The 13669-nt window shown below is 53.6% G+C and overlaps 1 protein-coding gene and 1 long non-coding RNA gene across 3 annotated transcripts in view; both read right to left on the bottom strand.

The window, feature by feature from the left end:
• The window catches only part of KLHL25 (kelch like family member 25), a 33946-nt gene extending 25281 nt beyond the window's left edge, over positions 1–8665 (bottom strand). The window contains exons 1-2 of one of the 2 annotated variants that reach the window (XM_032342087.1): positions 8587–8665; positions 8500–8550 (exon numbers count right to left, since the gene is read on the bottom strand). The gene's annotated coding sequence lies outside the window, so the exon portion shown is untranslated. Of the gene's footprint in view, positions 1–8499 lie in introns of both variants that reach the window. The other variant, XM_032342086.1, reaches the window with a different exon arrangement.
• Positions 8666–12009: 3344 nt separating this feature from the next.
• Positions 12010–12246, bottom strand: LOC116590380. Its single transcript, XR_004285571.1, has 2 exons — positions 12140–12246; positions 12010–12042 (listed from the first exon to the last, which is right to left on the bottom strand). It is a non-coding gene; the product is annotated as an uncharacterized LOC116590380 (long non-coding RNA).
• Positions 12247–13669: the final 1423 nt, after the last annotated feature.

Genomic DNA, 13669 nt, shown 5'->3' with positions numbered 1-13669 from the left:
GGAGGGGGCCATGTGGCACCAAATGTGGCAGCTTCGAGGAGCCGACATCAGCATCCAGATGACCGCCAGAGTGGATGGGGGACCTGAGTTCTGCAACCACCAGGAACTCAACTGCACCAACAACCTGAATGGCCAGGAAACAGACTCGCCCCAGGACCTCAGGGTAAGAGCTCAGTTAATACCTTGACCTTGGACTTCTGGTCCAAGACCCTAAGCAGAGAACCCATAGCAGCCAGCTCAGGCTTCTGCCCTCCAGCACTATGAGCTAATAAACACATACAGCTGAACCCACTACTTTGGTGGTGATTTGTTATGCAGCAACAGGATCTAACAGAAGCCCGGCTTGGTCGCAAACCACCATGCATATGGGGAAAAGCATACCAAGTGCCTGTTCAAAGGGTCTGGGGAACATTCACACCTTCTGTATCTTTAATCACTTCACAGGTGCTGCTTGAGAGCCGGGACTGTCTGACTCGCGTCTACTCTACCACTTAGCAGTGCAGGCATCATACAGAAGGCTCTCGATAATTTCACTGAACATAGTGTCAACTTTCAGGGCGCTCGGGAACGGGATGGCTTAGCTGGTTGGCTTCAGTCCCATGACAGCCGGTTAGAAGGGGTCCAGGTGCAATTATCTGGGCAAAACCCGGCATGGGGCTCTTTTTGGCCTAGAGGAGAACTCCAGACACTGCCAGCGGTCAGGAGAAGCCAACTCGGCGACCAGGGGAGGTACGTGTCCACATGCAAAGTGTCTTACTTTTTACACACCACCCGACCACGCCATGGCCCCCGCCTCAGCCTGCGGCAGCCTCCCAGGGCTTGGCTGGCCAACTAAACCCTGACATTTTGCTTGTAATTGTACCTTCCAGTAAAAAGTCCTACTTGGAGCGGTAAAAATAGCAGCTGCGACTTCCCGCAGCACAACTACACCAGCCCGTGTCAGGGCCTGAAAAGAAACCTGGTGATCTGGTCTCACACTCTTAGCTCCGGGAAACGCCTGCGAGCTGGGCTCAGGCTGGCAGCAGGTGGCACCCAGTGAAGGTAGCCCCCTTGTGCCTCTGCCCCCGGGTGAACCACCCTCAAATCAGCTCCCAATATGCTCCCCTCGCAACTTTCCTGAAAATCCCAACCTTCAGCATCAGGGGATGTCTGAGAAATGCACAAACCTGCCCTCAGCCCCTCTCCTCCTGCTCATTAACTGCAGAACTATAGAGAGGAGAGGCCCCCTATCAAGTCCCTTTGGGGGTCCTGTGGCCCCCTTGTTATCCTCTCCCGTGTCTGTCTACCTCCCTCTCTGTAGCCTTCTGTCCCCAGCATCTGACCTCACCAGGCTGGGCTAGGGGAATGATAGAAGTCTCCAGTAGGGCTTAGGTCTGAGTCATCACCAGGGTGGCAGGGCTCAGGCCAGCTAGATACTGCCCCTGGAGTAGAGGGGGCGAGCTGTTAGAGTCCACCTGGGGAATGACAGGAGAGTCAGGCTAAAGTATCCCCAGGCACCAGAATCCTGGTAGTTGTGAATTCCTCCAGCGGCCCAGGACACAGAGCTGCCAGCCCCCTGGATCCCCCATCATAGGGCCTGATGCCACCCAGGAATCACACGGGAGTGGTTTTCTGAGGCCCCAGACTCCTCCTTTGCTTCTCTACCAATCTCCAAACCTTTGCTATCCTTCTGTCTCCAAATCAAATGCATGGGCCCTTTTGTCGATCTTTTGCTTGTTATAAAGCCTCCTCTTATAGGAAAACAGACAAGGGCCCCCAAAGTAATTAACATGGGAATCTGTAAAGTTCTAGGAGCCCTGGCCAGCAGTGAAAAAGGGAATCAGCCTGTGATGACCAGAGCCTTTTTATGGGAGGGCTAGAGATCTTTCTCAACCCTTCTGGCTCCTTCCTTCATTCCTGCAGGTCAGACAGGGAGAAACTTACCCCTTGGCTAGCCCTCTGACATCTCTCTCAGGACACGTGAGGGATGCTAGGCAGATGTCCCACCTAAAGCCACCCCAGTCCCTCCCCTAGACACACTGGCTATTCAGAAACACTCGGGTTCACTCACATGTTCTGGGCTTCAAATATCTGGCTCTCGCTAGTAAAACCCATGATGTCTGCAGAACTTTTCAGCATAAAATGAACTTTCAGGAATGTTTCCCATGTGCCACAAGCAACGCACAGTAGTCTGACAGGGGGCAGGGCAGGGACTGAAAGGGCCTCATTTCACAGATGAAGCTGCGCTGGAGGTCAGGAGACCAGTCAGAGGCAGAGCCAGCAACTGCTAAACCTCGACATTCTGGAAAAAACAAAGATGGATGAAAACAAAGAGGAAGCCTGTATGAACTGGAATTTTTTTGTTTGTTTGTTTGCTTGTTTTAAAGGAATGATGAGATCTTTACCTACCCACACCCGCACCCCCCATCACAGGAGCTAAAAGTGAAAACGTGGATAATATCAAGAATTATCGAGTATGGGTGAGGATGTGGGCAAATGGGCCCCCAGACACCATCGGTGGCTGAGTGGCCTGCCTGAGTCTTGGGAAAGGCATTTGGCTTTGACAATAAACATTTAAAAATCAGAAAGATGCACGATCCAGGACACACAGGACTTTATGGACTGTACAAAGGGGTGGGGGTGGGGGGGGTCAGACAGGACCTAATGTTCGGAGAGGCTGAGATGGAAGCCAGTGACTGGCCCACGCGGAGTGTCGTGCAGCTGTAGGATGGACAGGAGTGTCACCACACACGGGGCCACAGAAGCTGTGGACAGAAACACAGAAGAAGGGTGGCCAGAAGGGGGTGCGCCAAACTGCTGACAGATACCAAGGACACAGGGGACTTTCCAGGCCACACTGCATTTCATCTCTCATTGTGCGTTTATAAAGGGAATCTACTGAAGTGTTACCCAAGTTAAAGGAAACAATTAATCAGCTTAAAGGGACGCGTTTTCCTTGGCCTCCCTAGGAATCAGAAGATTACAGCGAGTGCTGGCTGCCACTATCTCTAGCCAGGTCCCCGCCTCGGCCCACGCTGTTCCCAGTCTGTACACTCGCTTGTTCCCTGCCCCGAATGCTCTGCCTCAGATCTTCCCAGGGGTGCCTCTGTCCAGTCTTACAGGTCTCCGCTCAAAGGTCACCGGCCCAGAGAAGCCTTCTTTAGGACCCCTCGGTCACCCACCTTGACCATCCACATCCAGCAGCCCTAATGGCAGCTCTATTTATTTTGTCTATCTGGCCCCAGTTGAATAGGGGCTCCAGGATGGTGGGGATCTTGCCTTTCTTCTGCTGCGTCCCAGAGCCTGGTAGAGAACAGATGGCAAAAAATATTCATTGGACCCATCTGGAATGGAGATGCTAGGGACAGTCTACTTCTTCACCTCTCCAACGGGGAGACTGAGGCAGACTCTTGCCATGCCACTCACTCTTTAGCAGTATGCCACAACAACTACCTGTCTGCCTCACATATCAGAGACTGACCTTCCAAGAAACGACTCTCTTTGAACCTGACTTCTTTTTCCTAGTTTCTAGTCCAGGATGAGCCATTCAGAAGGTGCCAAATGAAGGCTTGCTGCATGAATGGAACTGTATGGTCGTCCCCCCCCCTTTTCAAAGCTGTGAACAACAGAGGCTGCAAAGGTTAAGGGACTTGCTGCCCAGGGTCTCACAAATCTGGTAGCACACAGCAGAACTCGAACTCTGGATGCTGGATGTAATGACTTTCTAGAAAAAGAACTCCTGTGTCTCTTGGCCCTCGCTCCTGCCCAGACAAATCTGGCCTGGCCACCTGTAAACCTGGCAGACAGCTCATCCTAGAATTGGGTGAGCAAGGCTCCTCTTAGCGTAATTAGGAAATTAATTCCATTCAGCCTAGATTGATCTGTGGTCAGCCTCTCCTTGGGGGGCCCAACAAGAACAGGTAGAAAATAAACAAGGCTTTTTGTTTCCATCCTATCCCTGCATCCTACTCCGATGGATCGGCTGACGGCAGAAGGTATCTTCTTGGCAGGCAGAAGTGGGTGGGAAACGACACCCAAGGAGAACGTGGTCCTCCCTCTGGCAACAGAGATGCGGTTCTCCCACGGCCCAGCTCAGCCCCCGCCTTCTTGCGGGAAGAGCAATCCAACTGGTCTTGCAGGCGCCTCCTTGGCAAAGTCTGATGTGTAGGAGCCTCGCGTCCTCCTCCTGTCCCCCTAGGCTCACTCACGATCCCTACCAATCTTGGGAGATCTGTGCCCATCTCTCTTCCTGGAAGTGGCCCCAGGGACACCTGTGGCCTAGATCCCAACCCATCCATTTTGGGATTGGGACAGAGGTGTCAGCCTAAGTGCTCCCACACCTGTTGCCCAGGCCCCTGCCTGGGACCAGCCAGGGCAACCTTGGGAAGTAAGCCATGCATCTGCCACCTTCCTTTGGGCCCAGATTTTTTCTTCTTTGACCCAGTCCTCTGGCGTCACTAGCCCCTCATCCATGGGCACCAGTACCTTTACACCTAGGCCCTGGACTCCAAGGCAGCGGACAGAGGCAGGGAGCCAAGGAAGGCCTCGGAAACTGGGAAAGTCTGACTCAGTTTCCACTCACCAAGAAAGGAAAGAAAATTGGGAGCTTGCCTACTGTATACCCTTCTAGTTCTCCAGGAGGAAAAATTAGGGCCCAGAGAGGGAAAGCAACCTGCCCAGAGCCCCACAGCACACAGCACAGGCAGAGCAGGAAGTCTAGACTCCTGATTTCTAATCTGCCCCACCACAATCCACTGGCTGCTCTCTATCTCTTCCTGCCCCAGACGCTAGGCAAGTAACTCAAGCCTATAAAATTACATGACATCAGAGGCTGTAAGAACTTCTGGGATTTTATAGCAAAACACCTAACAGAAGCATTGCACCGAAGAGCATCCACACATGTTCGAGAAGACAAGCTGAGGCCCATAGAGAGGTAAGGGGACCTACATGAAATCACACACACAGAGGCACAGGAGGACTCTCAGATCCCTACTGAAGCATTCGTTCTGCCAACAGGCTCCAGGAGTTCCAACTGTCATAGGATGGGGAAGAGGTGGAGTTGGTCTTGAACCTCAGTCCCATTACAACAGTGTGGCCGGACAGCCTGGTCCAGCCTTGTATACACCCCAGGGGTGCCAGAGACCACTGTGAGGAAATAGGGTGAGATTTCCCAATGAAACTGGGTTTCTCACTACTGACCCAGTGTTTTGAAGAACAGGTCAATGAGCCACATATGCCTACCTTTGTTCCTCCAAAAGGCATGGCTGGGGCTCAGAAGGAAAGGCTCAGCTGTGAGAAAGAACAGAGTCTCCTGGCACCAGAGGGAGGGGGAAAGGGTGGGTGGAGGTGGCTGGGGCCCAAGAGATCACAGATACACAAGCAGCATCTGAATCCAAGTCTGGTTCTTGAGCCCGAGCTGTTTCCCCAGCCTTGCGCAGAAGAGACTGAACAGGAAGCCCGCCCATCTCTGAGCTCTCTCTCTGCTCCCACCATCCCCATCCCCACAGCCCGGGGACCTGGAGTCAGCCTTGCCTGCAGGTGACAGGTACCAGCTTTCCCGACCTTTTGACTGGGACAGGGGCATTGGTGCTCAGAGGCCAGGTGGTCCAGGAACAAGGCTGGGACCTGCTGTGAAGGCTGCAGTGCAGTGTGGTGCAGGGGTGGGGGGGGAGTGAGGGGGGTGGAGGGGTTGGGGGGAGGGGCAGGCAGACCCAGATTACAGAGGGGAAGGCCCCGCTGGGATGAGGTGAGTAAAAGCTGTGGATGCACACATACTGCCCCCACCCCTGCCCCCAAGCTGTCCCAACTAAGTGTTTTCTGGCTGGGAAAATGCTTCAATAGCTCTGGCTGCCGGAGGCAATTCAATTATGAAATTTACCACATTAGATGAAAACCAGCATCTCAACCAGCCAATTCATTTGCGTCTGGCTACTCTGTTTCCTCCTGCAGGTTCTGTCCACCCCTCCCTGGCCAGGCCACATTCACACTGCAGGCTGGTCCGGATGGACGCAGGCTCAGACGACGGGCTGGTCTTCGGGGCTGGTGGGGTGGCTTTTCCCAGGACCCCCTGAGCAGAGAGGCTGAGCCAGGCTGGAGAAGGCATCCATCTTCCTGGAGACTCCCGGGGCTGCTGACTCCACAGTCTCAGATGAACCCCTCTCTCACCTCCCATTTGCATTCTCCCGGACCTGCACCTGCCTTGAACTTGCAAGGCACTGGCTTCTAGGAGAAGTGCAGGTGGGTGGTGGGAGAAGGCCGCCGCCTCAGGGCTCTGCCATGCCCTTCTCATCTTTACTTTGCCAAGGCATCATCGCTTCAAAAAGCCTTTGCCACCCGTTCCCCTCAGCTCCCCTTGCTGCCCCTATCACGGCGGGGGGTGGGGGGGTACTGTGCACACACCTGTGTGCCCATGTGCCAAGGCCCCACTCTGCCGGCCAGCACACCCTAGTCTAGGAGCTCCCAGAGTACAGAGCCCTGATCAAGGCCCTCCCCATGTAGACTCAATTAGTCAATTAACAAATGAATAAACAAACCGCTCACTGAATACTACTCCCTCCCCAGCCCCCTGGCGCAACAGCTTGGTAGAAGGGAAGAAGCCAGCCCACTTTTGCTGCAGACCTCCAAGTCCCAGGCCTGGGTCATCTTCCCCGGCCTCCTGCTCTCCTCTGTCCACACTGGATGCCCAGAGGTTTGAGAGGCTTTTAGGGAGGAAGGGGCTGCAGAGGCTGCCTCAGACGCTGAGTGTGCAGCTCCCCCGCAGCCCCTCTCTCTGCACCACAAACATAAATCCAGCTGCAGCCCCAGCCCCAGGATGAAGGTTTCTACCATTTCTCTCTACCTCCTCTAGCAACCTCCCTGGAGTCACTTCCCGGCAAACGTAATGACTCAAGACCAAGAGGGCTGCCAGGCCCAGAAGACTGACTGACTCCATCACCCTCCTCAGGTACAGCTTGGGGACCCCAGGACCACTGGTCTCAGAAGGATACCAAGTCTGTCCGGGGTGGGATGGACCTTGTGTCCTACTCCCCACTTGCCCCCAGCCCCCAAATGCGAGTCTTTAACAAGAGTCCCTCGGAATCCTAACAGCACACCCGGGCCCACTGAGCATCAGTCCCACCTATGAAGGGGGAGACAGAAGTCAAGGGTCCCAAAGGGCCTGATGCCACATCACTGTCCCCGTAGTCTGGTGTATGATAAGAACGGGGGTGAGGGCGTTGGTTGGTTCCTGCCTCCCCCCTACTCCCCCCACACCCCGTGGCCCGGCAACTTCACTCTTCACATGGCCAGAGTGGAAACCAGAAGGCTCAGACACCTGCCGTTCTCCCTCCTGGCTCACCAGGGACCGCCAAAGCTCTGGGAGCCTTTCTCCTGCTCAAAGCAAGTCAGAAGGACCCAAGAGTGCCCAGCTTAACACTGCAGGGGCCTGGGTCGCCCTCCACCCCAATCCCTTTGATCAGGTTTTATAAAGACTTTTTTCTTTGCACAAAGAGGGTGAAAACGCACCTTGGGGACTTCGAAGCGGCGGCACAAAAAAACGGACGGTGCCCCTAGGGGTACAGTCTATGAAAGGAAAAGCTTCTCAAGCAACTAGAGGAGGAAAAGAAGGAACCGGGGGGCGTGCCCAAAGGCGGTCCAGGAGCCGGGGCAGGATGTGGGGAAGAGGGCTGCCAGGCTGGAGGAGGCTCGCTCCGGACCTGCCGACCTGCCGGGGGGGGGGGGGGGGGGGGGGGGGGTGTGCCACCTCGGTGGGCAGGTGGGGGGACTTCGCAGCGTGTGACCACTGCTCCGCTGCTCACAGCTCTCCACGCGGAGACGAGGGGTCCCGTCAGGCAGGGCGTGGGCGGCCGGGGCCACGGGGACGGGGGACACTGCCCCGGTTAACTCCCCCGGCCGGCCCTCGCCCCGCACGAGGCAGGCGGCCATCTGGCCCTCGGCGTCCAGGGCGCGGGGACTTCGCCCAGCCCGGGCGCGGAGCCCAGCCACTCACATCCTCACACACAAGCAGCCTCCTCTTTCCAGGATCGATAGTAATTTTTTAAAAAGAGAGTCTGCGGACTCAATGAATCAACCGCTCCCGAGGGAAAGAGTTGTAGCTCCCGCGCGCAACATCCATTTGCAAAACAATTCATTCCCTCGCCGGGAACTCTCTGCGAAGACCCTCGCCGGATCCGCAGGCGCGCGCGGGGCGGGAGCAGGCGCGGGGACCCGAGCGGAGGTGGCCGACGCCAGCCCCCTCCCACCCCACCATTGTCCCCGACTCCAGCCCCCGAGACCCCGCGGCGGTCGGGGCGGTCCCGGGCCCCGAGGACGGCGCCGCGGCTGCCGGGGCACGAGGCCCCCACCCCGGGGGCTCCCTCAGCCGGGGGTTCCCACGGCGGGGCGCGCAGGGCCCTGCACCCCCGGCCCCCACCCGGGGGAGGGGGTGACGGTGACAAGTGCCAGCCCGGAGACTGGGGCGCGCGGCTAGACCCGCCCGAGGCCGGCGTCCCCCTCCCAGCCCGGCCCGGCCCCGCCACTCACCGCTCGGGGCGCCGCCGCCCGCCGCGCTCGTCACCCCGGGTCCGCCGCCGCGCTCAGAGGCCCCGCGCGAGGCTCCACAGCCCGGGCCGCCGCCGCCGCCGCCGCTCCCCTCCCCCGGCTCGCCACAGCCGGAGCGCGCCGCCGCTGCGGTACAGCCCGGGCGCCGCCAACAAACTAGTTTCTCAGGCCTTCCCGCCCCGCCTTCCCGGAAAGAAGCCAATCAGAAGCGGCGCCTCTGTGACGGATGGTCGGCCGAACCCGTAGTTCAGCCCGCAGTGGGGGAAGGGGGTGGGCGCCCGGGCCGCGCCGGCACCGCGAGGGGGCGGGGCGGGGAGAGGAAAAAGACTTTGACCAGATTCTTAAAGGGACAGGCGCCCGCCCGCCCCCGCGGCCGAAGTTTAGGAACAAAAACCCGCCGGTGTTCTAGAGCTTTCCGAAGGAGAGAACTGTGTGGATTGCAAATGCCTCTTCTGTACGGGGTGTGCGGAACCACGCTTCTACTTGGGAAAGTGTTAGGGAAGCCCTTTTGTTTTATTCTGGGTTTGTTTCAATGTTTGGGGTTTTCTGCAGCCACTAAACCCTATTAAGTACTTGGAATATGTATTTTTCAGGGTTCTTCAGCTCTCCGATCCATAGATTTCTCACTAAGTTCTTTATGTAAGCCAGTCTTCAAATATTCATTCGTTCGTTCATTCATTCGTCCATTCGCTAATTCACTCCCCAAACGTTTGATTGACGCCTGTGCCATATGCTAATTTCCCAACGGGAGCCAATAATTTTCTACTTCTTGTCTTTTAGTTTTGCATTTCATTCCAGGACCTCAGATTACTGTGTGTCCGACTTCTTCATCGGTAACACGGCGGGTAAAAAGTCCTATTTTCGGGCTTAGAGGACAAGAACTCCTACGACAAGGTTAAGTGTACAATCAATGTCTTTTTTCTCTTCGACTGAAAATCGAAAATAAGATAGGTTACTTAAGGATACGAAAAGTCCCGGTAAAATATAGAAAGTCCCAAGTGCTATGGGGCGGGGAGAATTCCTAGGAAGCAGAGGTCACACTGTTAGGAGATCTGAGGTTTATGGAGGGGGAGGGGAGCACCCAGAAGGTTTGGAAGAGGGGGTGGGATTTTCTCTGGTGGGAGCTGGGAAGGAGAACCCCTGCCTAAAGACCTGTCTGGACAAAAGAGACTTCAGGGTGTGAGGTGACAGCAGGGAAGACATCTGGGGGAAACTGTATGGTGCAGAGAGAGAGGACAGCAGAGGAAACCTGATCTGGATTTGAATCCTGCCTCTACCCTCAGGAGCTGGAGAGGGCTGGAGGCAGATTGCTCAGGCTGCTTGTCAGATTCTTCCTGGTAAAAGAGCCCTGACTCTGAGGTTTCTAGAACTTATGGCAGGGTTACTGTAAAGATTAAATAAGAAAGCGTATGATTAAATAAGAGAGCATATTAAATAAGAGAGCATATGGGCCTGGCACCTAGGAAGTGCTCAATATAGGTTTATGTCTCTGGAGATCTGGAGAGAGTTAAGACAGGAGGGTTCTGGTATTTAAGAGCAGTATTGGCCAGAAGTAAGAATTTGGCCAAGTGTGCTGTTAAGATGCCTCCAAGGGGAAAAGGAGGCATCAAAATAATTGGCCCATTAGGGAAATGACACAGATCACATTTGTAGTTTTAGCATCCCACCAATTTTCTAGAGCTAGAGTATTTATATAATTGTTGGTTGGATGAAACTCTGCATACAAAATGGATTCCTAGCAAGCTCATAAGCATTGTTTATTATTCCATTCAGGTTCTCTGAGATATTGTAAGTGCCAAGCATCTAAAATCGAGTCTGCATTATCATTTCCCCCCTCCTCAACTCCACGGCTTAAATTAGGTACTGGAATATATTAAAATCAAATGCCGGGAGTGGAACAAATTCAGACCAAGAACACGTGTTGAGTTATTGAATTTAGATATGATTTGTGAGGAAAAGAGGAGATGAAGCTTGCTTTGCCATCTGTCTCAGTCTTCACTCTAGACCCAGGAGCATAACCACCATCACAGCCCCTACCCCCGTGTTGTAATGACCCGCTTATGACCTGTTAGTCCACCCCACTGCACAGGAAGCTCTGGGAGAGCAGGGATTATGACATACTGAATCCTTGCTTCCTCTCACGAGTCATCTACACAGTTTTGAAATCCTATGAACAAATCTCCTATCAGTTAGAATTAGCTTTTGCTACATGTGACAGAAAACCTAAAATAACTATGAATTTTTAAAAGACAGAAGTTTGTTTCTTGCTCATGCAAAATAAATCTGAAGTTAAGTCATCCAGAACACGGCTGGCGACTCCACAGTTATCAAGCAGTAGAAACACCCCAAACTTAATGCTTCATTTTCCAGTTGCCTCATGGTCCAAGGTGGCTGCTGGAACTCCAGCCATAACATCCACATTTCAGAGGCAGGAAGGGATAGAGCAGAAGACCAGATGTGTGCCTCCTAACCATGTTAGCTCCATTTAAGCAGGGTGTACTGCCTCTCTAAACAGAGTCAGGGCTCTTTTACCAAGAAAAAAAAAGAGGGAATAGGTTCTTCATGTCAATGGACAGTTCAGCCGACACCTTTTTCTTTTGTTCCTGTTGCTGTCATCTGTCCAGTCTTCTGGTGGCTTAGAATCTAAAGTCTTAGAAATTCTGAGATGCAACACAGAATGAAATGCAAACTTGTTAATAGATGATTGAACTCTTGGTTCTTCTGCCCTTGGGATGTTCCTTTTTCAGTTTCCTCTGCTGAACTCTTCCTCACTTCCCAAATGACCACGTATTGGAGTCACCTCCAGAAGTTAAGACCTCTTCTCTACATGCATTCACACTCCAGGTGATTTCATATAGGACCCTGCCTTATGTTTCTGGCAAATTCCAAATCTGTACTCCCACCCCAACTTCTCTATAACTCCTGACCCACAGGTACAACTGCTTATTCCATGTCTCAGCTTGGATGTCTAGGAGCACCTCACCCTAACATGCCCCCACTGAGCTCCTACTATACTACCCTGCAAAACATACCCTGCTCCTCCTGTCAATAGCCAGTGTTATGGCTGGAATGGCCCTTGTGGCTCTTATGATCACAAGATACCCTTCAGCCACAACCATCAGGAAACTTTGTAAATGTATTACTTGCAGAACGTAGATCTTACATAGCACCTTTGGGGCCACATAGCGAGTTTCCAGGTAGAGAGAGAGAGTGCAAGCAAACATATGCCTTCAGCTCTGTGTTTATTGGGATTCAGGACAGGGGAGCCTAGGGTTTCATGGGGCTCACTCTTTATTGATAAGTTCCAAACATAAAAGCTGGAATTTAAAGAGCAGGAAGAGAAAAAAGAAGTGGCCCAAATGGTCAGTTACTGAAACCAAACAAGATCTCCAAAACAAAGGAGCTTCAGTGTTGGGGGGGAGGGGGCGGAGGTGGGGAGGGGCAGCACTGGGGGTGGGGGTGGCCTGGCTCGTATCTCCAGCTGGGACGTGGCTGGATAGCCATCTTTGAAGTGGATGCCCCTGCCTTCAAAGCAGAAAAAAAGAGAAAACCTGTCAGGGCTGACTCTACAGCAACTCAGTCTTTTGCTCATATAAAAAGTCTAGGTAAGACGCTCCCTTACCTGCCTACAGTCCTTGACCAGTTTGAGCCAGCCAGTCACATCACATTCATGGCTGCCACCAGGCTGCTCCGAACTACCGTCATCTCTTCCCTGGGTCATCAGAGCCTCTGTCTGGCTAGTCTCTCTCCTTCCCCTCTGGCCACCCAGAGTCCGTTCTCAACACGGCAGCCAGAGGGAGCTTAAGGACAGAATGTGCTGTGGCTGTCCTCCCCTCGCAATCCTCGGATCTCAGAGTGAAGGCCGGACTCCTTATGTTGTCCTCACCTGACCTGGCCCGGACCACCTCTCCCACATCATCTCCTACCTCTCTGTCCTCCCTCGCTCTGCTCTGGAACCCCACACCCCATTGCCAGGCCTCAGTCAGGCAAGCCAAACCCATTCCCACTGCAGGGCCCCTGCCTTTGCTGGCTCTACCCGGAAAGCTCTCCCCAACCCGAAGCTCACACAGTTCACCCCCCTGCTTCTTTAAGTTTCTGCTCAGATTAGTTACCTGACCACACAGGCCTACCTGACCCTCTCTATAACATCCCCATATTCCCCACCCTGGGGATCCCTGGCCTTACTCCCTAGTAATTACTTCTAATGGAAATCTTATTTATATATTTATATATTGGGGAAGGTAGGGGAAAAGCAGGAAACAGTCCCAACATCTAGAAGCTGACCCTGCAGGTAGAGTTAGGCCTTGGTGTTCTCCCATTGAACACAAAGAATTTCACAGAACATTGGCATCAGACAAGGCCACTCTTGGGTCAAGACAAAAGCAAGACCACTCCATAATCATGTCTCAACACAGCAAGTAATAAGCATGTTGCAAGTCACAAAATACCAACCATACACTTCTCCTAGTTAGTATGAGTGCTGTTTATTAATTACAGCTTTGACCTTGATCTGGCCTCCTTTTTTTCGAATATGATGTATGGGGATATCCTATCATAACATACTCATCCCTGCTTTCTCCAGCACCCAATCTAGAGCAGAACCCTACTTCCTTGGGCCCTTCCCCAAACCACCTGTCCAACGCCTAAATCCTATGGAGGTTCTTCTAACACCCCTGTACTGTGGTGAGTGGTCTGTGCCCTTATGACAAATGATGACCCCAGCTTGGTGTCTCCAGGTGTTCCCGGTTGACAATACAAACCCACATACATTGACGGTACAAATACACACACCCATACATTTTATTTGGCCTGGCGATTGGCTGTCTGCTCTCCCAGAGTGGAAGTTCCAGGCAGGCAGGGGCCCTGGCTAGCCATTCCATTTAGAGACCTAGAACGGTGTCTGGCATGTGGTAGGCTCACAACGAATATTACTCTATGAATTTGGGGTGAATTGCAAGTACCTTTGGGTGCAGTGTCGGTCACTATTCAGCCAGTGGTTTCTGATCTCAGGCTTGGATACATTCAACCAGATCTTCATTTTTGGGCCCAGCTCCGTAAAGACGGAACTCCTGGTCTGAAGGGGCTGCCCAGGGCAGGGCTGTGGCAAGAGATGGCTTTGTCAGCTTCGGCTCCCAAGGGAGGGGCCAGGTGT

The sequence above is a fragment of the Mustela erminea genome, chromosome 5 (genome assembly GCF_009829155.1).
Source record: "Mustela erminea isolate mMusErm1 chromosome 5, mMusErm1.Pri, whole genome shotgun sequence".
Taxonomy (NCBI): Eukaryota; Metazoa; Chordata; class Mammalia; order Carnivora; family Mustelidae; genus Mustela; species Mustela erminea.
Note: the sequence above shows the minus strand (reverse complement) of the source record. Positions and strands in the feature narration are given on the sequence as shown.